This window comes from Phoca vitulina, unplaced genomic scaffold, assembly GCF_004348235.1.
Source record: "Phoca vitulina isolate PV1807 unplaced genomic scaffold, GSC_HSeal_1.0 scaffold13, whole genome shotgun sequence".
In the NCBI taxonomy this organism is placed as follows: domain Eukaryota; kingdom Metazoa; phylum Chordata; class Mammalia; order Carnivora; family Phocidae; genus Phoca; species Phoca vitulina.
In genome coordinates, this window is record NW_022589716.1 from 26984026 (window position 1) to 27006321 (window position 22296).

At 41.7% G+C, this 22296-nt stretch overlaps 1 protein-coding gene across 12 annotated transcripts in view; it reads right to left on the reverse strand.

Annotated features, from left to right (window-relative positions):
- FOXP1 (forkhead box P1) overlaps positions 1 to 22296 on the reverse strand; it is a 480210-nt gene that overhangs the window by 98388 nt on the left and 359526 nt on the right. Inside the window, exon 1 of one of the 12 annotated variants that reach the window (XM_032411762.1) lies at positions 5793 to 5875. The exons of the other annotated variants lie outside the window; for them this stretch is intronic. The gene's annotated coding sequence lies outside the window, so the exon portion shown is untranslated. Of the gene's footprint in view, positions 1 to 5792; positions 5876 to 22296 lie in introns of those variants that run through there. 12 annotated transcript variants of the gene reach the window in all.

Here is a 22296-nt window from a genome sequence, read left to right on the forward strand (position 1 = left end):
AAGCATTAAGGCAGGTAATGGTTATTATATTAATGCAAAATCATCTAAGTAGTCAGTCATTAGCATAACTGTTCTTTCAGTAACAATACAACCACCTATTAAAATTTTAGGGAAAAAAAAGACCTCTTTAAAATGCAATTAGCATTTCATTTTTTATCATTTTGTTTATTACATTCTATCAAGAAAGGCTATCTTTCTTTCAGGAAGAATTGTATGGCCAAGACTTGCCTGCCAATCAGGAGTTATTTCAGGTTATCATCCCTAATAAGCAATCTTCCGAGCTCTTTTGTCTTTAAATTTTTAAAAAGTGGCAGAAATTCATATTTGTTTACAGCAGAGGCATTAGTGGAACCTCAACTGCTCTCCTGTAACATTTCCCATGCATACAAGGTTACTCCACTAAGTGCCAGCATAATTGTTTTAGCTCTAATAAATATCAGCTTCATTTGCATAAAAATGTAAAGTTTACATAAATTAAATCGTTTCTCCCATTAGCAACTGTTAAATACAGGAAACAATGGAAGCTACACATGAAAATAATCATCCAATAAGCACTCATCTTTTCAACTTGGCAACTATTATTATTATTATTTAAATCAAGAGAAAATGCCTCTTTCTTTCTTTCCTCAATCTTTCTCCTGTAGGAGGGATGGCACTGTGGTGTACGTGGATCAAACCTGCTATGACATTTTATATTAACAACAACAACAAAAATCATTTTTAAGTGCTACAAACAGGAGGAGGGGAGAACTATTCCAAGAAGGAACCCCAGGGAAGATTCTATCCACAGTTCTTTAGCTCTTGAGAAGAAAAGGCAGAGGCCTTGGCTTAATAAGTCCTCTTAAAATGAAGCATTATTCAAAAACAGTGAGAAGAGACAGCAACCATATCAGTGCTATTTAAGACACATACACGATGAGAATAAAGGAAAACGACTTGTAGACACAGTTGTGGATCCAGGGATACTGTTCAGTGAAGAAAAGTAAAATGTTTACCTTTTGTCCACGAAAGGATTTTCTAAGACCAAAAATTAAATTTGCCAACATGTATTTTTTTTTTCACATTATGAGATGGAGGGGGGAGGGAGGGCTGTTACTGGATTTAAACATGCAGGTAGGCCAAAATTAGCTCATTTCAAAGTTTTGTAAGGTCTGACTTGCTGTGCAATCACCCCTTTTGAGAATTACAACTTAAGTTTCTCAAATTGTGCAGCTTCTCATGCCTGTCTCCAACACCTGCACCTTATACATCACAGTTAAGCTAAGGGGTGCAAATTAGATTCTAATGAGAAAACATCAGTTGCTTCTTTGACAATCTCCCCATCCACTGATTTATTTCTAATGAAGTCAAAGCCCAACCAAAAGCTCCCTATATGTTAAAGGTCAAAAGATGTTCAAAAATGCCTAGTAAAATCAAGGTGAATGGGAAACCCGTGAGGACCCGCCTCATGAAGTGGTAGGACAATCAGAGCAATTGTACAAAAACACCATCTTCAGGAGAAAGTGAAAGAAATTAAGCTGCCACAACTGTAACAGGTTAGATGAAAAAAAAATCAAAATTTAATGTATTCTCCCCTGTGTCATCTTGTTTTGTCAAGACATCAAATAGAATTGGGAAGTACAAAATAACAAGCCCTTGAGAAATCACAGCAGCCGACCTTTTTGATGTTGTTGATTTACCTTGTTCTCGGTTATTTGAACAATGATGTTTCAGATTTAAGGGCAAGATAAAGCTCAAAAATTAAAACACGATACCAAGGTATTCTTAAAAAGTGTACCATAACATTTAGGCTGCATCTTCATTGATTAGCTGCTTTTAACCAGATTTGAAAATGAGGTCCAATGCACGTGTTCAATATTCATTTTTCTTGTTCCAAATTAATTTCTCTTCAAACAAACTGCCAGGTTGGAAGAGGGACTCAGAGAAGATCATTCCTACAATCCTAAAGTGGAGGGCCAGTTTAGCTCTTTCCAGATAATTCAAGTCCCTACAGTGCGCAGAGGATCGTCAAACTAACAGGTATCTGAATATTCTTTCTTTCTTTTTTTAATGAAAGAAAATAAAGCTGAATGTAGAATGCCATGTACGAGGAGAAAAAAAAAAGTATTTGCACACTGCGAAATGACTAAAACCAATTCCAGAAATATCATGCTGCTTCCAAGAAAAGAAACCTTTCACCAAACAAAAACACATTTAGCTTAGAGAGTTAGGACTACCCCCAAATCTAGCCATGCAGGTATACATAAAGCTGCACTCCTTCTTTGCCCCAAAAGATTTACAGCTCATCAGCAACATAATTGCCAGCCTTATACGAAATATTATGTACAAAGGTACATAAAATCAATATATCACAAGATAGCTTTCTCAAATTTTTATATGTAGTCAGCTTCCAAAAATTGCAGTAGTCAAAAACATCTGATTAAAAGACTCTAAAAGTAAATAACACGGTATTTACATGCACTAGTAGAATTTGTAAAACGTGGACTAAATAGCTACTTAATGATTATTACTCCTTGCCAATGAATTCATAGTTTAACATGTAACACACACAGACGCAATTTATGTATTTATTTATTCCAACCTTCTCTGGTCAACTGTTGCTGCCTTATCCCTTGCTTATAAATCAAAGAACTACCAGAAGTGGATTCTAAACTGGCTATGATATTTGACCAGTTACTAAGAGCCTAGTGTTAAGTTTCTCTTCAGTGATGTTCATCTACAACTAAACCACATAATAAAATAAATCCCTCCACCCTTCTTTTCTGCCAATTCAAATTTTACTCAAATTTTAACTCAAGCTGAGAAGCTGGTCACAATATTCTCTCCTGATTATCTCAGAAACATAGTAACTCAAACACACTTCTGCACATTAGCCAAGATAAATCTGGAATTTCATTGCTTTTAATTTATCTGGATTTTAATTTCACTGTATCTTGCAATTGTGTGGAGGCCGGCTGAAAAGTTGCAGAACTGGTCAGTGTCATGAAAGAGTTTATCTTTCAAGTGACAGCTTCTGACAGCGTGCAAATACAAGGCAGCAATGGTGAGGGTTTTGTTTTTAAGGTACATTTAACTGCAAACAACAACAAAAAAAATCCAAACCAACCATTCCTATCATAAGCTTTCTGATGATTTATGGTTTACCAACTGAGCAAGGTTACGCAACACTGCATGCCTTTAGATGCATTATTTCAGCTAGTTGAGATTTAATTAAGATCACTGACTCTAAAATCCCTGTCAAATGAAAATACAGAGAAGACAATACACTATATATCCTCATGCAGAATGTTTCCATTCCATCCTCTGGAAAAATATGAGTTAATCCGCGTTTCTATGGCTGCAGACAAAAGTTCACTAATTTTGTTTTCTTTTGACACTTAGGTTGTTTTCTATTATATGTCATGAGATCATTCCCTTCCAGGGAGGGAAGAAGAAAATCGAGAGTGAAACATGCAGCAGAAAATGCACTTGACATTATTATCCGACATTATCATAGCTTCCCTATGATGTCATCACATTTTCATATAATCAGCCCATGATTAGAAAAGTTTCATTTAATGAAATGAATTTATTTAAAAACACAACACAAATAGGAAGCCAACCTTTCTTGAATTACTCAGATTAAATAAGTGACATGTCACGCTTCTCGTTTCCTTAACTGACCAACTTTTTATCAGCTGAACTGCACATAAGAGTAGGAAAGAAAGTTCTTAGGGTAAACAGGAGACTATAAAGCCCCTTGCTTTCATTCTATGAGTAGTCCTTGGGGTGGGGGTGGGGTGGGGGGGGCAGGACAAAAAACCCCCACAAACCTCTAGGAGATTTCTTCTTATGGATTGATACTGACCCAGTTTCTTAAAGAAAAAAATTATGATCATATGGCCCTTTATCTCCTCCAATGTATTTTTATTTGCATCATCTTAATATTTAGTTGCTTATCTCATGCCTTAGAAATGACAGGTGCTTGCAGTCTCGCTCTTGACAGGCCACTACAGAAATAACTGTCTTGCCTGAAAGGGCTAATGCAGTACTAATGAACAATAAATCAACTTTGATTATCAAGTGTCAGCCCAATCCGTTTTCAGTTCAACTCTATCACATCCTAGAGTAAGTCAGCCACTGTCTCTGGGTAGGCAGTCTGTATTTTGGTTTCATTTTTACACACTTTTCACTGAAATGTGTCAGGCAGCTACAAAGAATCACATAAAATAGAAGTAGACATTTTTTCAAATTATGCGAAGGGTATTCAGAATGTGCTTCTGTCTTCATTTGGTTTACTTAGTGGTAAGTCTTCACATTCAAGAAAGCTTTGCATTCTTTCAAACAACAATAACAGCAACACATCAAATCCTAAACTAGAATCTCAATGTGATCATGTTTGAGGTCTTTGACAATGACATGCTAGCTTGAACACTTTACCACATAACCACCTCTGATTGCACATACACATTCCTCTTAGAAAATCTATTACAAACAAACGAACAAAAAAGCAATACGGGGCCACTTATAAAATAAAAAACTTCACTTGATTTACACACACACACACACACACAAATTGGCTTAACACTGACTTCCTAATGATAAAATAAATGTAACTTATTTTTTTCTTAAGCAGATTAGTCATTGATAGTATGATTCACATTTCCTGTTATCAGGCTTAATTTTCCCCCCAAATGTGTCACTTTCAGAATGTTGGAATCTATGGAAATTAGGTGATTTGCATTTTTAAATTGGCTTGATTAGAACATTTGGTCTGTGTGGACAAGAATATAAAATTATATTTTCCTTATAACTGGTAGGCCTTGAAGGAGTTAATCCCAAAGAGGAAGAGTCTATATGTACTTTGCTCTAAAACTTTACCACCCACTTCCTAAAGGTCCCCTCCTTCCCATCACGACTCTTGGGGGGGGGGCGGGGGGAGAGTCCTTTCCACTGACCGTCTTTCAGGCAGTTTTGACAGTTGAGTTAGTTACATTCAGAGCCGGGGAAGATTGGAGTACCCCGTGGCAATTCTTCAGTCGGCCGCACGTCCTAACCCAAACCCTGCTCCCTACTTAATTAACCAGCAAAGTAATGCAACAGACGCTGGAGACTCCCCAACCTCCCGAGTGTCCCTTAGTTCGCCTGCCTGTTTTGGTGTGGGGGCTTTATTCCTCCCCCTCCCCCCCCTTTGCTGTGTGTGAACTCCTTGAATTTGAACAGCTAAGCTGAAAATAGCCTAGACAGATATAGAAACAAACTATCAGAAGCAAAGAAACATCCACACGGGTTACTCGGAGATGGAAGGCTTCTTGTATATTTCACACGCTCTGAAAGTGACATAAATCACACCCCAGATACGTCCCCGAATGGAGTGATGGCGAGGGCTTTACCAAAGTGGCTGCGTGAAGGCCAGACCAGCAGAAAATGAATCGCAAACGAAAAAGAGAGCGAGAGCGCGAGAGCAACACACAAGCAGGACTTCCTCCAACTCTCAAGTACACCCCACCCATGAACATTTAAAAAAAGAGAGAGAGAGAGGGCGAGAGAGAAAGGGGGGAAAACCTCTCTCTCCAGGACCCAAAGGCCTGTAGCTCCTTCATCCCACCTCTTCACTCCCTCCCCCGCCTCCACTTCCAGAGCGCAACTCCCACCCAAGTTGGTAAACAGCGATTGTTGTTATTATTTTTTAAAAAGACTCAACTTGGAAACCCTCTGGCGCTCCAGCCTTCCCCAGTGAGGCCCCAGGAAGCTGGCACCGCGGAGCCCGGGGAAGGAGAGCAGAACGGCAAAGATCAATCATAGGGACCAACCTGACACTCTCCATGTAGCCGCCAGGCGCGCGGAGCCGGCTCGGGGCGCCCGCGCGGGCCGGGCGTGGGGTCCGGCGGCCTCGGCGTGCAGGCGGACTGCACGCGCGCAGGGGCGCTCCGGCTCGCGGGCTGACAAGACGCGCCGCGCCGCGCCGCGCCCACCCGCCCCGCCCTGCTCCACCAATCACAACCCGCCTCTAAACACCCCGCGCCGCGCCGCGCCGCGCCCCACACAATGGGCTCCGCGGCCCGCTCCCCGCGCCCGCGCGCCCCGGCCCCCTCCGCGCGGCAGGTGAAATCACGCTCTGGCGAAATCCTGCTTTTGTCTCTAGAGCAACTCCTCTTAATTGCTGTTAACCCTTTGACCTGCCTCTGGCTGACGTCTGGGAAGCCGGGCGCGGCGCGCATCTCTCCCGCCGGCCGGGGCTGCGGGTTTGGGGCTTTTGCTTGGGTTGCGTGTTTGTTTCGTCTTGGAAACTGACAAAGAGTTGTCCTAACCTTTCAGAGAAACCCGAGAGGCAGAGGAAGGGAACCCTCGCGCCCGGCGCACACCGGACTGCTCCGAGCAACTGTTTAGAATCGGTAGGCGATGCGGGGCTCCAAAGCAGCGCAGAGAAGCGCTTTCCTCGAATACGGCCTCTGCAGAGAACTTTCGCTTCACGACGAGGGTTTAACCAAGCCTTGGCCTCCCCCCACACCCCCACAACGCTCCCCACCTCCTTTCTTTCCAAGAGTCGGGCTCGCCAAAGTGTGCTTGTGCGCGCAGAGGAAAACTAACCCGACACGGGGGTTGAAATAAATAACAACCAAACGTGCCTCGTCGCTGAACCGAACTACTTCCCCTCTAGAACGACAGCTGCTCAAGAAGGCATCTGCCCCAAGTTCGCTAAGAAATAATTCTTTAAATTCCTTTCTTATTTATACAACAACAGCAACAACAAAAGCTATTCTCAATAAGCACTTGAAGATGACCTCTATCAGAAATAGTCGCTGCTCTTTAATGCTATTTAAAGCTGAGTATGGTGAAAAAAAAAAGTCACCAATATACTAAACTTTGTTGGCTCAACTGGCACGATTTGAATGCCAGGTTAATCCAATCATTTTCGGCAGCTATTTATCATCTTTAAATTTAGAGGAAAACTTCTTGGCCTATCCTTCAAAAACAAATGACAAAACTCTAACGTTTTTATTATTTTTCTCAAAATATTCCAGGAAAAGTAGTGACCTCAGTGATTACCCATTTTCCCTCAATTAAACAAACAAACAAACAAACAAAAAGTCCACAAATCCTAACCCAGCAATACCAGGAGTTTTACTTGAACGTGTTTTTCTACTTGAGTTTAATGCAGGTTGCTACAAACCAGAAAGCATATTGATAATATTTCCAATCAAGCAAATGCCTGAATCTCAATAAGGTCAGCGGGGGAGCAGACAATTCCCCCATTAATCTGGCTGCAAAAGAGACAAAAGCTTCAGTTGACTGTCAACTTATGATCAAATGTTAAATGGGTGCATGGCAGGTCGCTCTCCACCCTAAAGTGTTTTTGTGTCAGACAACAAATTTATTAATGGCATTTTTCAGGTCACAAAAATGTGACCCCACCCTCTCATGAATATTCAACGAAGGACCAAGGGCGTTCTTTTTTGGGGAGAGGGGCCTTAAATCTGCCAGAATGTACCATGAATCAGTAGAGTTCTGACTCTTAAAGAGACAAGGCACTCTTCCGGGAGGGGCTGCCCAGGGCCCCAAAGACAGGAAATAAAAATATAGGAAGTTCTCTCCAAGCAATGCACAGTGAGAAAGTGGAAATGGTCATTTCAGAATACATGTGATTGTTTCCAAAGGTATTCTAATTAATTTGAGATTTGATGTCTGTGAACAAAATGGGGTGCAACTTTGAATAGGCAATTCATGTTTTTCAAAGATAAGTTCTTCGTGAGGCATCCATAAAACTCACGCATGCTTTTACAAGCTGGACTAACTCCTTTGCAGGTCAGTGTTTATCAGCTAAGTCTCCAGGAGCATCAGAACAAATAACAAACAAACAAGCAAACAACAAACATTGCAGACGCTTATGAGCCAGCCTGTGGAGACAGCCTTACACAAAATAATTAGAGAGTGACGCAAGGCGCTGGTTACACAAGCACTAAATTGCACAGCGGTGGCTTTAAGCACCATGGGACCACAGAGAAGGGGGAGATCAGTGTGAGCAGACAGGTCTGGGAAGGCCCCTTGGGGAGGTGGTGTTTAAAGGACTGATGGTTTGGATTGGGGGGGTGACAGTATGGAGAGGGAAGTAATTTAGCAAGCTAACTCAGAGGCCACCTGGAGCCCTTCCCGCCCTCTCTCCAAACATGACATGGTGACTCACACACTACTTCTAGGCAAGGAAATGTAGCATCAGTGATAAACCTGGATAAGCTGTGTATATGCCCAGGCCATTTTGATTAATTCTGGACTCTCTCTCAGGATCCCTTTCCATGTGGTCCTATCAACCTGTGCTGTTTCTGGGATTCGGTGAGAACTAAAACCTTTCACTGCTGGAGTACAATTTAAAATGTTAAAACCTGTGGTTAAAACTTAGAAGACTCAGTTAATGTCACTGATTCATCACCACGAGTGCCAGGTCGTTTTGGAGAGGCTAGGTCAGAAAGCAACTCCTCTCATCCCAAAACAGTAGCATCTGGATTGTGGGAGCTTTAGAAAGGGTTACTTAGCCACAGGGTCTCATTTAATTGTCCTAACTTGAACAGAAATTGCAATTCCCACTTTACAGAGGAGAAAACTGAGGTTCAAAAAGCCAAATGTGATTTTTTTTGCCCTCCAAGAATCAAACATACCTAAGCACCACGGGTCACAAGTGGAAGCAGATACTGAATAGTTTCAGAAAAAGAACGGCCATGATAACCTAAAATGAATACCTGGGGGGGGGGGGGGGGGAGGCTAATGTTTAAGGAAGAGGAAGGAAACGCTAAATACTGTACTTAAAAATATTTTTGATGCCCACATCCTAACACCCACAACAGATACAGCCCTTGTTCAAACACCACGTATTAAGAAACCTGTCAGTTGCTAAATGAGTCCATTGTGCAGCTGGCTGTGTACTTAAGAATAGATTACTATGATCCCACACCAAACTCTAACCACCAAATAACACACCTGGGACTAAAATCATGTATTACACTTGGTTCTGCTGAGCCTTAGCCTTGAACGCAGAAGAAAGTGAAAGGTTTTACTGCCCATTCAGAGCTGTGAATGGAGAGAAGATGTGTTAAATGAAGAGTCAGAAAGAGCATGTTGTCAGGACATTATTCCTACATGCTGATGAATGGCGTGGCAGGGAAAGAGACACCGGCCATGCTGCCTGGCCCCTGGGTCCCCAGCTCCAACTGAGTACTGCCTTGCCAGAAGCTGCTTGGAAATAACCAGGGAATGGATCCGTGAATGGACACTGGCCCACATACGTCCAGCAACATTGAGAATGGGAGACCTGTTCAGATAAAGTCAGTTACAGGACCATGTTCTCATAGGTAACTACTGCAATTTCTGTTGCTAGAAAGTTCATCTGCCAGAGTGAGTGAAATAAAAATTGATGAACAGTTTGATGGGTTGAAAAATCAACTGCGTGACAAGAGGCCAAGACTATAATTCAATTGCCCATCTTTTTCCAAACAATGCTTACATTAACACTTGCTCTCCCTTTTCCAATTAATTTAGGGGGGTACCCAAAACACGCATTTGGAAATGAAGACACTTAAAGAAATGTGACCCAGTGACTGTTGCTAGAGAGAAAATGGTGAATCGGCAGGAATACAAAATTTCATCCCTCACCGTAGTAACAGGCTTGATGACCTGCCCAGGGAAGTGAGTCTCTCCAGAGGGAGCCCTGCTTTAGTCTTTCTGAGGTCTCCAAAGACCGCCAACCAGCTGCCAATTACAGGTACTAAATTGTAACACCAATGCCCGAATTCTGAGATTTGGGCACTTGTCTCCAAGGAACCACAGTTCCTTCTTGATTTAAGTGCTTTTACTTAAAAATATAAATTAATACATCATCCATCTACAGGGAGCTAAGGCAGTCAGCTCTGTGTCGATACTGTTTATGTCCCTCTTATGTCTATGCTGACCATACAGTTAATTATGGTTTTCTTTTAAAGATTTTATTTATTTTATTTGAGAGAGAGAGAATGCAAGCGAGCATGAGCAGGGGGAGGGAGGCGAAGCGAGAAGCAGACTCTCCGCTGAGCAGGGAGCCAGACATGGGGCTCGATCCCAGGACCCCGAGATCATGACCCGGGCCGAAGGCAGATGCTTAACCAACTGAGCCACCCAGGAGCCCCTAATTATGTTGGTTTTGGTCTGTGCCTACGTGGCCAAGGGAAGGGATCATGAGTTCCTACTGTTCCATAGGAGCTTAAATTTCTCTTTCCAACACCCTCCACATTGCCATGAACATCTTCATTTAATGCAACATTTTATAACGCCAGTGCTCCTGGGTTAATTTATATATACACAGTGACATGTCAACATTCAGGTGACTTATGAATATGATGGGGAAATAAGGTATGGAAAACATTTACTGCCCCCCCCACCCCTCTTCGCTCTAAATGTAAAGACACTCAGAAAACAAAATCATATGTAATCACCAGTAAACAAAATCTTATGCAGAAAGAAAAATGGCCACATCCTGCCCTAAGTCTGCATCTGATGGACTGTAACAAATTATTCTCGCTCATTTACGATAAAACTATAATCCCTTGTTTTAATATAATGTAAAATGTATTAGTGGACGGCTTCTGCCATAAGGTGAGAACAGATTACACTGAAGTGTGCAAAGTTCTCAAAAAGGTACATGTTTGGGGGCAGGAGATCATTTCCCCAAGAGCTTTGTCCTTCAGGTATCAGGAAGAATGAATCATTACCACCATCAAGGGTGAGTCCGTATTTCCTCTCCAAAGAGTAACAGGCCTTTCTGGCACACCCCTATGCAAACCCTCGGTTTTACGTGTAACAAGAATTGGGTCAGCGAAGGGGAAAGAATAGATGGCTTTTGGGGGATGAAATGACATTTGAATTTTTTTTAACGTTTAATTATGTAGAAATCGCTGAATATCTGCTAAAGGCAACTGGCCACCTTTATTTAGTAAAGTCAGCTTTTCCAGAGACCTGGGGTGTGCTGCAGGCCTGGAAAGAGGCAGAGAGAGCTTGTTGCATCTTGCCCTCTGAACAATGCTACAGGTCTCCCTCCCATTGCAACGCCACCCTCCTGTGACCCTGGGTTGACACACCCTCATATCAAAACCTTCTTTACGCCTGCCCTCTGCTGGTAAGCCTGCCAGGATTAGGAAATTTTGACTACCTCAATTTATTCAAAAGACAACTTGAAAAAGCTGGAGAGAGAAAGGACATGTAATGAACTGTTAACTGGAATATATAAATTAAGACACTTAAAAAACGGGGTGGGAGGGGCAGCACTGGTGAAATACGGCACTTTTAATGTAAAAATGCACATTCGTCTATTCTATTGCCGGCCGGATCACAGCCCAGAAGTGCCAAACTCTACATTTTAGCTTGCCTAAGAGAACAACCTGTATTATTTTCGGGCATCTTGCCTTCTTTTTTGCTCACTCTCCGGGGAGAGCATGTCGGCGCATTTTCAATAAAACACCTTCTTAGCAGTAAAGGGCCACTGTTCCCAATTCAGTGGTCCCTAAGGTTTCATGATACAGTATATTTAGCTGACTTGCAGCTCAAGTTTTCCTCTGGCATTCATAAGATCCAATATAAAGGAGAGGGGGAAAAAGCCAAAGAAGAGCTTTTGCCTATCCTTTGTTTAAATAAGCAAACAGTTAACTTTGAGATTGATTAGCTGGCATGACTTTACACAAAACAACGGGACGCGCTCCCATGCCCTCTCCCCACTCCGGGGGAACCCTCTGCACGTGCGGGCCAGACGAGCCTGCAGGAGGGCTCCGGGCATTAGGGGGTAAATTTCCACAGCAGTGTGCAGGGGTTTAACGGTGCAGCTCCTGTCAGTGTCAATGGAAAGCACGAGGCCTTACAAATCCCTGCATACCATTTCAAAAATATATCTCCAAGACGGGAAAATGAAGCTTAGCAGTTGCAACCTCAAAAGCATTCAGGAAGTAGCACTCTTGACAGCGCTTTAGATGCCGAGTAAATGCTCTTATAAAGAACACCCAATCCAGCCGACAATAAATCTTATGCCGGGGAAGCCCGCGCGGGGCTGTGGAATCCCCTCCAAAGATAATTGCCTTCCACACTGTGTGGCATAGAAACTGCAACATGAAAAACATTTTCTGGAGCTCTCTGTGGTTTTTTCCTCCTTTACCAGGCACCGATTTTACACACACCCACCCCTATCTTTCGGAGAGACCCTCTAAAAATCCAAAGGTTTGTCTTCTTTTCTAGAAAAAAGTTACGAAGCTGTTTTGTGGGGGCCAGGGGTGCCCCGGGGAGGCTGGGAAGAGGGGATATGTGTAAACACTCTGGAGCAGAATCTGAAGCATGCATCAAGGTACGCGATTGTCTGTCTCTACTTCCCACTCATTGGAGGCTCATGCAGTTTCCAAACGGTTCCAAGGATTGGGACTCACCCAACCAGCCCATAAGGAGGTAGGCAGATTTTTTTCTAGTCCTAAATGCCCTCAAGCGGTCTGTCTAACCCTGAGATGATGCAGCAGCACTGGGATCTGACAGAGGGTTCTATTAATGACTTTGTCATGAATTAATAGTGCAGTTGTGGGCAAGTCACTTCGCCTGTCTGAGCCTACACACTTCACCTACACAAAGAGAAAAACCTATGAGCTACTCTCCATGGTTTCTGGAACAATAACAGTAACAACTGTCATTATTGATTTCTTGTTCTGTACCAGGTACACATTTTACACCAGCAGAGGACTAAGCTTTAGGTATTTTATGGCTTACAATTAGGGTCATATATAAAACTAGTTTAAAAATATAAATAGGATTTTAGAGTTCAGGAATCCTGGACACTACCTTGTGTATGGTAAATCAGGGAACAAAGAGAGGGGAAAAAAATGTCTGGCAAACAACTCAAAAGCCCTAATTCTGATCCTCTGGAGGTCATAAACCCTGTGAGACCCTATGAAGGAAGTATTACTGTACCCACTTCACAGATGAAGAACTGGAAGCTCTGAGAGTTGCAATTATTTAACCAGTGTCTCACAGCCGTTATGGGGCGAGGTGGGAGTTGAATGGCTCTCAAGCCTGGTTTTTGCCCCATCTGTCAAGCTGCAGACGGGGCTGGGCACTGAACTAAGCTTGGAAGAACAAAGAGGCTGCTCCACTTTTACTCCCTCGGAAAACAAATGTGCCCAAGGGTCATTGATTGGTCAGCATGAATGGAACCTGAAATAATAAAGGTAAAATTCTGATATCCTCCTTTGCTTCTGACATGAGTCCAGAGTGACAAGCCTGGCAGACCACATACATGCGAAAATGCCCTGGAGTCTGGCAGGATGAGGGACCAGGGCCTCATGCATTCTCCTAACTTCTTCAGTGAGGAGCTTCCACTGCTGAGATGACACACACACACACACACACACTTTCCCCTCATCTCCTTCAAACACATTAGTGGGCACCAGGCAGTAGCCTTGGGACCCTGACCCGGATGATGCCTGAGCTCTCCTGGCATTTCAGATGTAAAGATAAGACATCCTGGTACTGGGGCTTATTTTGTTCCTGATTATAAAAGGCACTGCGACAGTTCAGTATGGTAGCTCTGGAGAGAGTATGCCATGGGTTCTGCCCCTGACTGTGCTTTTGGTAAATTACCAGTCTCTGTGCCTCGGTTTCCTCCTCCATAAAACACACACACACACACACACACACACACACACAACTAATCATAGTTCTTCTCCCAGAGGGTTGTAACAAGGACTAAATAACATAGGACAGGTCAGTGCCTGGCAAACTGTAAGCACTCTACTGTTTCCCCTAATCATTATTGTTGCTATACACCGCTTTTCCTTCAATTTCCTCCTCCTGCTATAATGAAGTACCCAAAGGCAAAATATATTTTTACTATCTCAGGCTCATTTTTCTGGGAGGATGCATAGATTCTAACTCCAGAATTTAAGCAGGAACTCTTACATCCAATTAATCTTAACAATTGAAGAAAATACTTGCTGGTCAGTTTTTTCAGTCCAAGGTGCCAAGGTCCTAGACCAAGAATCTTCCCCAGAAGGCAAAATGGTAGCCCCGTGCATCAATCTCCAGGTTACTGGGTATGACACAGCCATCAGCCAGTTCACCACTTGGATGTGCGAAGGAGTCTGGTGGTCTGTAAAATGAGTTCTTAAGGATCCATTGGAATAATCTACGGAGGGGTCTGCCCTGAGCGCTGAGAACACGGGGACTGGCCTAATTCATGGAGCTCTCACCCTATGATTTTACAATATTTTGCTACTATTTGCTAAATGCAAAGACTCTCCTTCCATGCTCCAGAGATTACTCAGCTTGCACTCAATTATAATGACCCAATAAGCTAATTTTAAGATTCTTTTCAAAGTTGCCAACATTTACACTATCCAAAGCAAGGAAGAGAACCCTGTTAGTGCTCCCAGAGCACAAGGCATATCACCAGCCATCATTTTATCACTCGCTGAATTTGAAAAAAGATACATGGGCAGGGAGCAGGGAAGAGAAATTCCTTCCTGGGCACAGGGGTAAGAGGACTTTTAAATTAAGACAAAGATCAGGCTGGATATTTAAGAATAAAGCTCTGTCCTGGGTAGTAGGGCAGGCAGTGTGGGGAAGGTACTTTCAGCTACTGGGAACGGTATGTGCAAGCATTCGTGAGGGAGGGGACATGAGCCATCACACCAGGGAAATGTGAAGTCCTTACAAGGGCCGGGGCACTTATAATTCATGCTATATCTCCTTTCCTTTGAGACCAGAGTTTTCCTTCTTTCCCAATGTTACCTGTTCTTTCTATCTCAAAAATTTATTCAATTCTTCCCCTCCCATTCTTCGTGTTTTGGGCATGGTCTCTGTTCTGCATCTCTATCATGTCCAATATTTAACATGATCTCTCTTAGCCGTGACCTCAGCTGGTCCAAACACACACACACACACACACACCTCAAGTTTGCAGAGTTTGAGGTTCTTTATTCCTATCCTGGCATGCTCTCACCGTGTGATTCTGAAGTTTCTGACCCCGAGATTTTGACTGAGTGGATCTGTGAGACGCCTCTGCAGTTTTCCAGAGGGTGAGTCTGTCATACAACCGGGGCATCGAACCACTAGCATAATGTTAAGAAGCATGGACTCAAGGATTAGATATTTTGGTCATGAAGGCATTTAAGTAACATTGTGTCAGATACGGATATCTTATTATGCAATTAGTTAGAACAAAACATGAAGAGAGTTCACATCCAAACAGGGACAAACATAGAAAGCATTAAGGGCTTACGCTAATCCCTGAGAAGAGGAAACGGGACTCTAACAAAACCAGCACCGTCAAGACCTCCACTGGTCTTTCACTCATCACTCCCTCTTCGCAGCAAGGCCCCATCCAATCACTGGACCATGAGGCCTAGTCTTAGCGTGCTTTTTCTGAAGGCAGCCTTGCTGCCTATTCACTTGTTCTTTTTCAACTAAGAGAGGGGCAGGAAGGACAACTGAAGTCTTGTCTACTTCTGTGAAACTGAATGTTAGAGAAGAAAGGAGCCAAGTCTACACAAAAACCATTCCTCCATCAGGCAAATTGTCCTCCTCGACAGAAACACACAGACACACAGACACACACACACACACACGCAAGAGAGCAGGCTACTCCACTTGGCTTAGCAATGTCACCACTACGGGAACTCACTTTGGGGTAGTACCACTATTCTGATGAACTGCAAAGAGCATTTACAGTCAATGCCAGTAATTTCTGCATTCCATCAAAGGGTGAATGAGCTCATCAAATATCAAAAAAAAGTACCCTGTACATAAGGGCCCCTTAACAAATATTTGATTTATAAACAAATGAATAAACAAATGAGTTAATCGTTTCTTTTTTCTCTCCTTCTTTTGCATTTCATTTGTTTCATACATTGTACTATCTCTAAACTATAAGCTCCAAGAGATAAATAGTGCTAAGGAAAAAGTAACTAGGTACATGTTAAATAATAGCATCTGTTAAAAAAACAAAACAAGACAACAGGCCCAAAATGGAGTTGCTTATGCTAAGCTCCATAGCACCATACTGAGACTTAACTACAGTTTCAGCTCTCTCAGAAACGGAATCTTAAACCAGTCTAATAGGAATCACCTGGTCGGCACTAGTTAAGTAATCTGCCTGATAGACCCCTGCCATCCCCCAAAGGAAAGAAACTTGGCAATAAGCACCTCACTTTCTGCGTTGTCTGAGTTCCTTGTTCCTGTTCCCTTCTGCCTATAAAAGTCTTTCATTTTGGGTAGTTCCTCAGAGCTCCTTTCTATCTGCTAGATTGGATGTTACTCAATTCGAATTGATTTTTGCTCAAATAAACTCTTACAATTTTTAATATGCCTCAGTTTATCTTGTAACAGTTCTGCTATCAGAGGAGGGATCTGAAGGAGACCTCCTCCCACTCCCATGATCCCCGGGAGCAACGAGCAACTAGACATAGGTACCCGTTGAGCTCCCTGGGCTTGCTACATTCTCACTGCCCCTGGGGGTGGTGGGTACGTTCATCCTGGATCCTAGCTCTGCAGTTCTTACGTTATGAATTTCAGACTTTCTTTGAACATTTCTTTTTCTAGACTAGGTCCAGAAACTAGCCAGAATCAGACTGGGTCTGACGTAGAAACTGGGTGGGTTCTGGGGCTGGACTGGGTCCAATTTGGAAGCCAGACTGGGTCTGGGGACAGACTGGGTACGACTTTAGCTGGACTTAGGTCCAATGTGAGACCTCAGGTGAATAAAATTTTGTTCTAAGGCTAAAGAAGCGAATTAACCTTACCAGAGATAATCCGAATTACAAAGGCCACAGTGGAGAACTTTGAACCATATCCATTTATGAAGGTGTCCTAGAGAAAAAGGCATCTTAGCCAAGTACTCAGTATAAGAAGTAAAGGAAAAATCACTTCTCATACTCTACAGTTTCTGGTGACAAGGACTAGACCTACTAAAACACCCTATTCCCTCCAGAGCCTGCAGATGGGATTCTGGGAAAACGCGCAGAAGCCGACAAAGGGTGAGAATTTTTACCAGGGTCAGCTTTCCCATACCTCTGGGATGCCTGGTTGAGAGAGGAAAGTAAAATTTCACATTGTCCCTTCCTTTGAAAATTCATATTGGCAGGCAAAAAACATATGTAAGAATTAGATCTTTGAACTGTGACTTATGAATTTGCTTTGAAGTACCCACGGGTTATGATCCTTTCCTAGGGACAGCTACTGCCTTCTTGTTTGTCTTGCTTTGTGTCCTGAGAACTTTGCTTGGCAGGCCTCAGGTTAGAGGATCCCCAAAATTTGGCTGCAGAAATGTGGGCTGCAGTCCATTTGCAGATGGGATCCCACCGACTGTTGCTGGCTCTCAGGGGGATAGTCTAAATCTTTCTTTTGGTTGTCTTCAGGAGTGGTTCTGGATCTTGAGAGGATAGTAACTTCTGGACTCTCTCTGGGAGACCTTTTGTGTCCAAGGGAGTGTTTGGTACAGCCAGGAATACAGTTTCTCCCACCTGAAACCTCACAAGGTATTTGAGGGTTTTTGTTTTGTTTAAGTAACTTCATGGTTAGAATTTGGCCAAACTGGAAGCTGATATTCAGAGGCTGAATTAGGCCTTCTCCCCTAAGCTAAAATGTAAGCGATAGGGTCTCTGTGTCCGTCTGTTTACGTATGTCTATGTACGTATGTTATAAATGTGTGATATTTTTTCTACCTCAGATCATAATGCCAAATTAATTTGTAAAGAGCTCTATTTAATCAGCTTAAAGGCAAAGAAGTGTTTATATAAGCCAAGTATACTCTCAGAAGTATGGAAACTAAACCAAATGTTTTTCAAGTTCATGTGATCTAGGATGATCTTTGGGGCGGAGCGGGGGGGAGAGCTAGTATAACTTCATTGGTTTAATTAAAACAGGCAAGTCTTTAGAGTTACCAGCATTAAATATAATACTTTTATTCTACCTAGGTTCACTAAAACTCAAATAAGCTCATGTTATCTCAGAGAATTTGTCAGTGAGAAAGAGAACTTAAGATGATGGTTAGCTGTTTAATGTCTCATGAAATTTTCCTGATTAATCTAAACGTAATTGTTAAGAACAAGTGAATTAAATATACATGTAAGTAAGATAAAACTTAAAAAGGAACTTTTCAACAATAATTATGCTTTATGGTATGTTTACTTAAAAATAGTTTCCCAAATCTTCTTGGTAACTTGAAACTTTAAATATACTGAGTTGAGTTAAACAATGGATACTCATTGACTACTTAGATCATTTCCAAATAAGATAAAATACTGAACATTAATTACTGAACACAGGTTTATGTGCTTTTGTCTCCTTTTACAGAGAAATAAAGATAGTTGGGTCTATTTGTAAACACGCTTGCTGCCACACTGGAAAATTTACTATTAGGAAGAATATACTTCTTGAAATTATGAAATATTAATACATTTGCCAACCCACACCTCTCAGTTTTCACTGGCAATTAAGAATTCTACATGTTAAGAATTCTAGGGGTGCCTGGGTGGCTCAGTCAGTTAAGCATCTGACTCTTGATTTCGGCTCAGTTCCTGATCTCATGGGTCATGGGATCGAGCCCCGTGTCAGGCTCCATGCTCAGTGGGAGTCTGCTTGGATATTCTCTCATTCTGCCCCTTCCCCTGTCGTGTGCTCTCTCTCTCAAATAAATAAATAAATCTTTGAGAAAGAAAAAGAATTCTAATTAATATAAGTAATTAAAACAACTAGAAATAATAAAGGCTTAAAAACACTATAATACCAAAAGTACACTTATGCAAAAACCAAAATTTAATTGTCGAAATTTCATCTGCTAAAAATACAAAGTTTTCTTGGACTGTTGATCTGCTTTTGACAAGAGACTAAGAAAGGTTTTTCTTTACTTTTTAAGTTATCTACCTGAAAAGTAAAGATTTTGTGTCTTACAAAACGATTTAGTATGCTTCATATTGTCTTTATCAGGTCTTTGATTACTTAAGAAAACTCAGTCTTCTCAAGAGAGCTAAGTTTTGCTCCCAAGTATGTGACCTTCTGTATTTATGTTAACCCCTTCCACTGCTTTTTTTTTTAAAAAGATTTTATTTATTCGAGAGAGAACAAGCACACATGGGTGGGGGGAGGGGCAGAGGAAGAGGGAGAACAGACTTCCCACTGAGCAAGGAGCCCAACATGGGGCTCGATCCCAGGACCGAGATCATGACCTGAGCCGAAGGCAGACACTTAACCGAATGAGCCACCCAGGTGCCCCTCTACTGTTACTTTTGTTAAATAGATAATTTAGTATTATTTCATAATGATCTGTGATCCTATTTAGTCAAACCTTTTGATGTTCTGACAGAATCCCCAGAATCAAATTCTAAATGAAGTCTTCTGGCCTCAAACTAACTTTGGTATTTTACAGCAGGTCCCTGGAACATCTCAAAAGATTTGTTCTCTTTCCATATAAAAAGAGGAGATTAAACTAGGTTTATTTAGTATATCAAATTACATGGGAAACATTATCAAATAAGAAGTGATATTAAACCTTCTTAGCTTATATTTGTATGTATGCATGTTATTAATGTTAAGTGTTCTAGAAATTGTGAGAAATTCCTAGAAATCTGATATGTCCTGTATAATGTTATCAGTAGTAATTGCAGTTATCTTAAAATGTTGTGTGTCACAGAAATAACCAAATTTCTTTGTCAATTCTGTTGTAATGAACTCTCATCAGATCTTTAACCAGGGGAATTTTTAAGTCTTTTTCATTTCCAGACAGTTACTGTTTTACTCTAATGCTTTTGCAAAAGTGCTTTATCTTCTGAAAGATTCACAGAAAAGACTGTGAAAAGTACTCTAGAATATAGGTTTCTGATAACTTCAAGATCATAAAACTGAACTGGGTAAAAATTTCCAGAACTAATGAAAAACTGGATTCAAACAGAGCAAGAATTAATAATATGGGATTGAATGAAAGTGATAAGGATAATCTTATATATATATTTTTTTTTCTTACAACTTTTTCTTTAAGCATTGCTAGTTCCTGAAGGCTTCCCCCTACCCACCCCCAATTTAAGGAAATCTTTTTCTCTTTTCTCTTAAGCCATCTGTGACTTACAGTGATTTTGTCAAATATACCTTTGTAAACAGAATTTAAACATTTACTTTTCCTCCCTACTTCGCCCCTCCAGAATTTGGAAATTTACTGAGTGTTCTTATTTTTATGGCAATATAGTTATCTGCATAAGTTCATTAAGAATATGTGCTCCTTGGACACAACTAGAAACATTGGTTATATTACCGAGGTTTTGACTGCAATGTCAGATTTGAGAAAGTGCATAGAATCAAATATCACCAGACAGCTTTAAGGAACTAAGGATGACTTTATAAAGCCAATAAAGCCCCTTGCATACAGGGTTCCTGGCAACGTAAACAGGTTCAGAAGGAAGATCACCTAATAGCAGGCCTAAGAACCTCAGGATAACTTGAGGATGTCAGGAAGAGAGGAATTTACCCACATCTATAGGTATTCCAGGAAAAGTTTGATCGTGAGTCCTTGGCTTGGCTTCTTATCCTGGAGAGGCTTATAAAGTCATCTAAGATTCCTTATGAAAAATTCCAGTAAAGCAGATTTCAAAAGAGCCTACATGGTCAATACTATCCTTGCTGTACTGTGTAAATGATCAGGCCCAGTTTAATGAGACTAGACTTATTTTATAAACAAATGAGTTTTACCGTGATTAGCTTTAGTAGAAATGAGGGTGATTGTAGAGAAAAAAATTATGTTTCAGTAGAAAATCACAACACAACCTTGTGTATATGAGATTCTAGCCTTGTTCACTGTCTTTGAATTTTTGTTTTATATCTACAAACTGGATTGGATACTGAATTCTTCTAGTGTCCTCAAATATCTGGCTCCAATTCTCCAACCTAATATTTCCAATTTTCTCCCACCTTCCTGATTCGGAATCATGAACAACAAAGACTGCCCTTAAATCTCCTTGGAAGGGACTCTACCAGGTCTGTCTCACCACCTGGATAGCAGTCAGGGACTTGAAACTTGGGTCTTCATCTCCCAATTAAAAGAGTTCCTCCAGACTCTTGGAATGGCATACCAGCTGGCGGTCTAAATTTACTGACTCAGGAGGTTCCTTCTCAGAAGCAGATGGCATCTTGAGATGGACAGTCCTTTCATGGTCAGAGATCAAGATCTTCACCTCCAGTATGAAAGCTTTATTCCTTTTGCCTTTTTGCTACTTTTTTTTTTTTTTAAATTCCTGTTACTGCTTGGGAAAACAATGCTCCTTACCTCTGGCAACCATCCCTGAATCTACCGATAACGGAATACCTGCCCAAGAAAAATTCCTAGACTTTCAGGCCCAAGTTGTTCTTGATAATAGGATAGCCTTTGATTATCTTTCAGCTGAGCAAGGAGATATTCATGCTGCTGTGGCCAACGCTGTACTTGAATTAACGCTTGTGGGGAAGTTGAGACTCAGCTACATGAGATCACTGAACAAGCTAGTTGGCTTAACAAAGTGACTCCTTCAATAGGGTCTTTATTTTACTTACTTGATTCTGACTGGTTTAGGGTTTGGGAGGCCGTGGGCTCCAATGTACATTGTAGACACTGGGAATTTTCCTGCTTATAATCATCACAGCAGTCTCCCTGTTATGCTGTATTCTCTCAAAAGCTTTCTGTGCATGTTCACAGCCGCTGACTACCCAGCAAATGATCTCCCTAAGACCAGAGCATCAGACAAGGAGAGAAGAGAATGGCTAACTTAAAGGATGTAAACCTAATGTCACGCCCTGTGAATACTACAGAGAGTCCACCAAAAGGCATCCAGACCTGTGAATACCACACAGAGATTCGAGGTTGGGGTGGGGGAGGGGGAGAGGAAAAGACAAAAAGAAAGAAAAGAGAAAAAGAAACATGCAAAAATAAAAAAAACTGTAAGAACTCTGGAGCTGGGGATATCACCAATGCCTTAAATTTTGATCACATCTCTTAGACTGAGAATCTAATCAAAGAGGGGAACTGTTAAAAAAAAAAAAAAGCAGGCCTCAAATGGACTCACTTTTGCTAAAGCTACATGTCACCAAACTGAGAGAGACTTAATTACAGTTTCGGCTCTCCCAGAAATGGAGTCTTAAACCAGTCAATCCAGGAGTCACCTGATCAGCACTAGTTAGGTCATCTGTCTAATAGATTCCTGCCGTCCCCTAAAGGAAGGTACCCTGCCATAACCAATCCACTTTTTCCATGTTCCCACTCCCATCTGCCTGTAAAAGTCTTTCCTTTTGTACCGGTCCTTGGAGCTC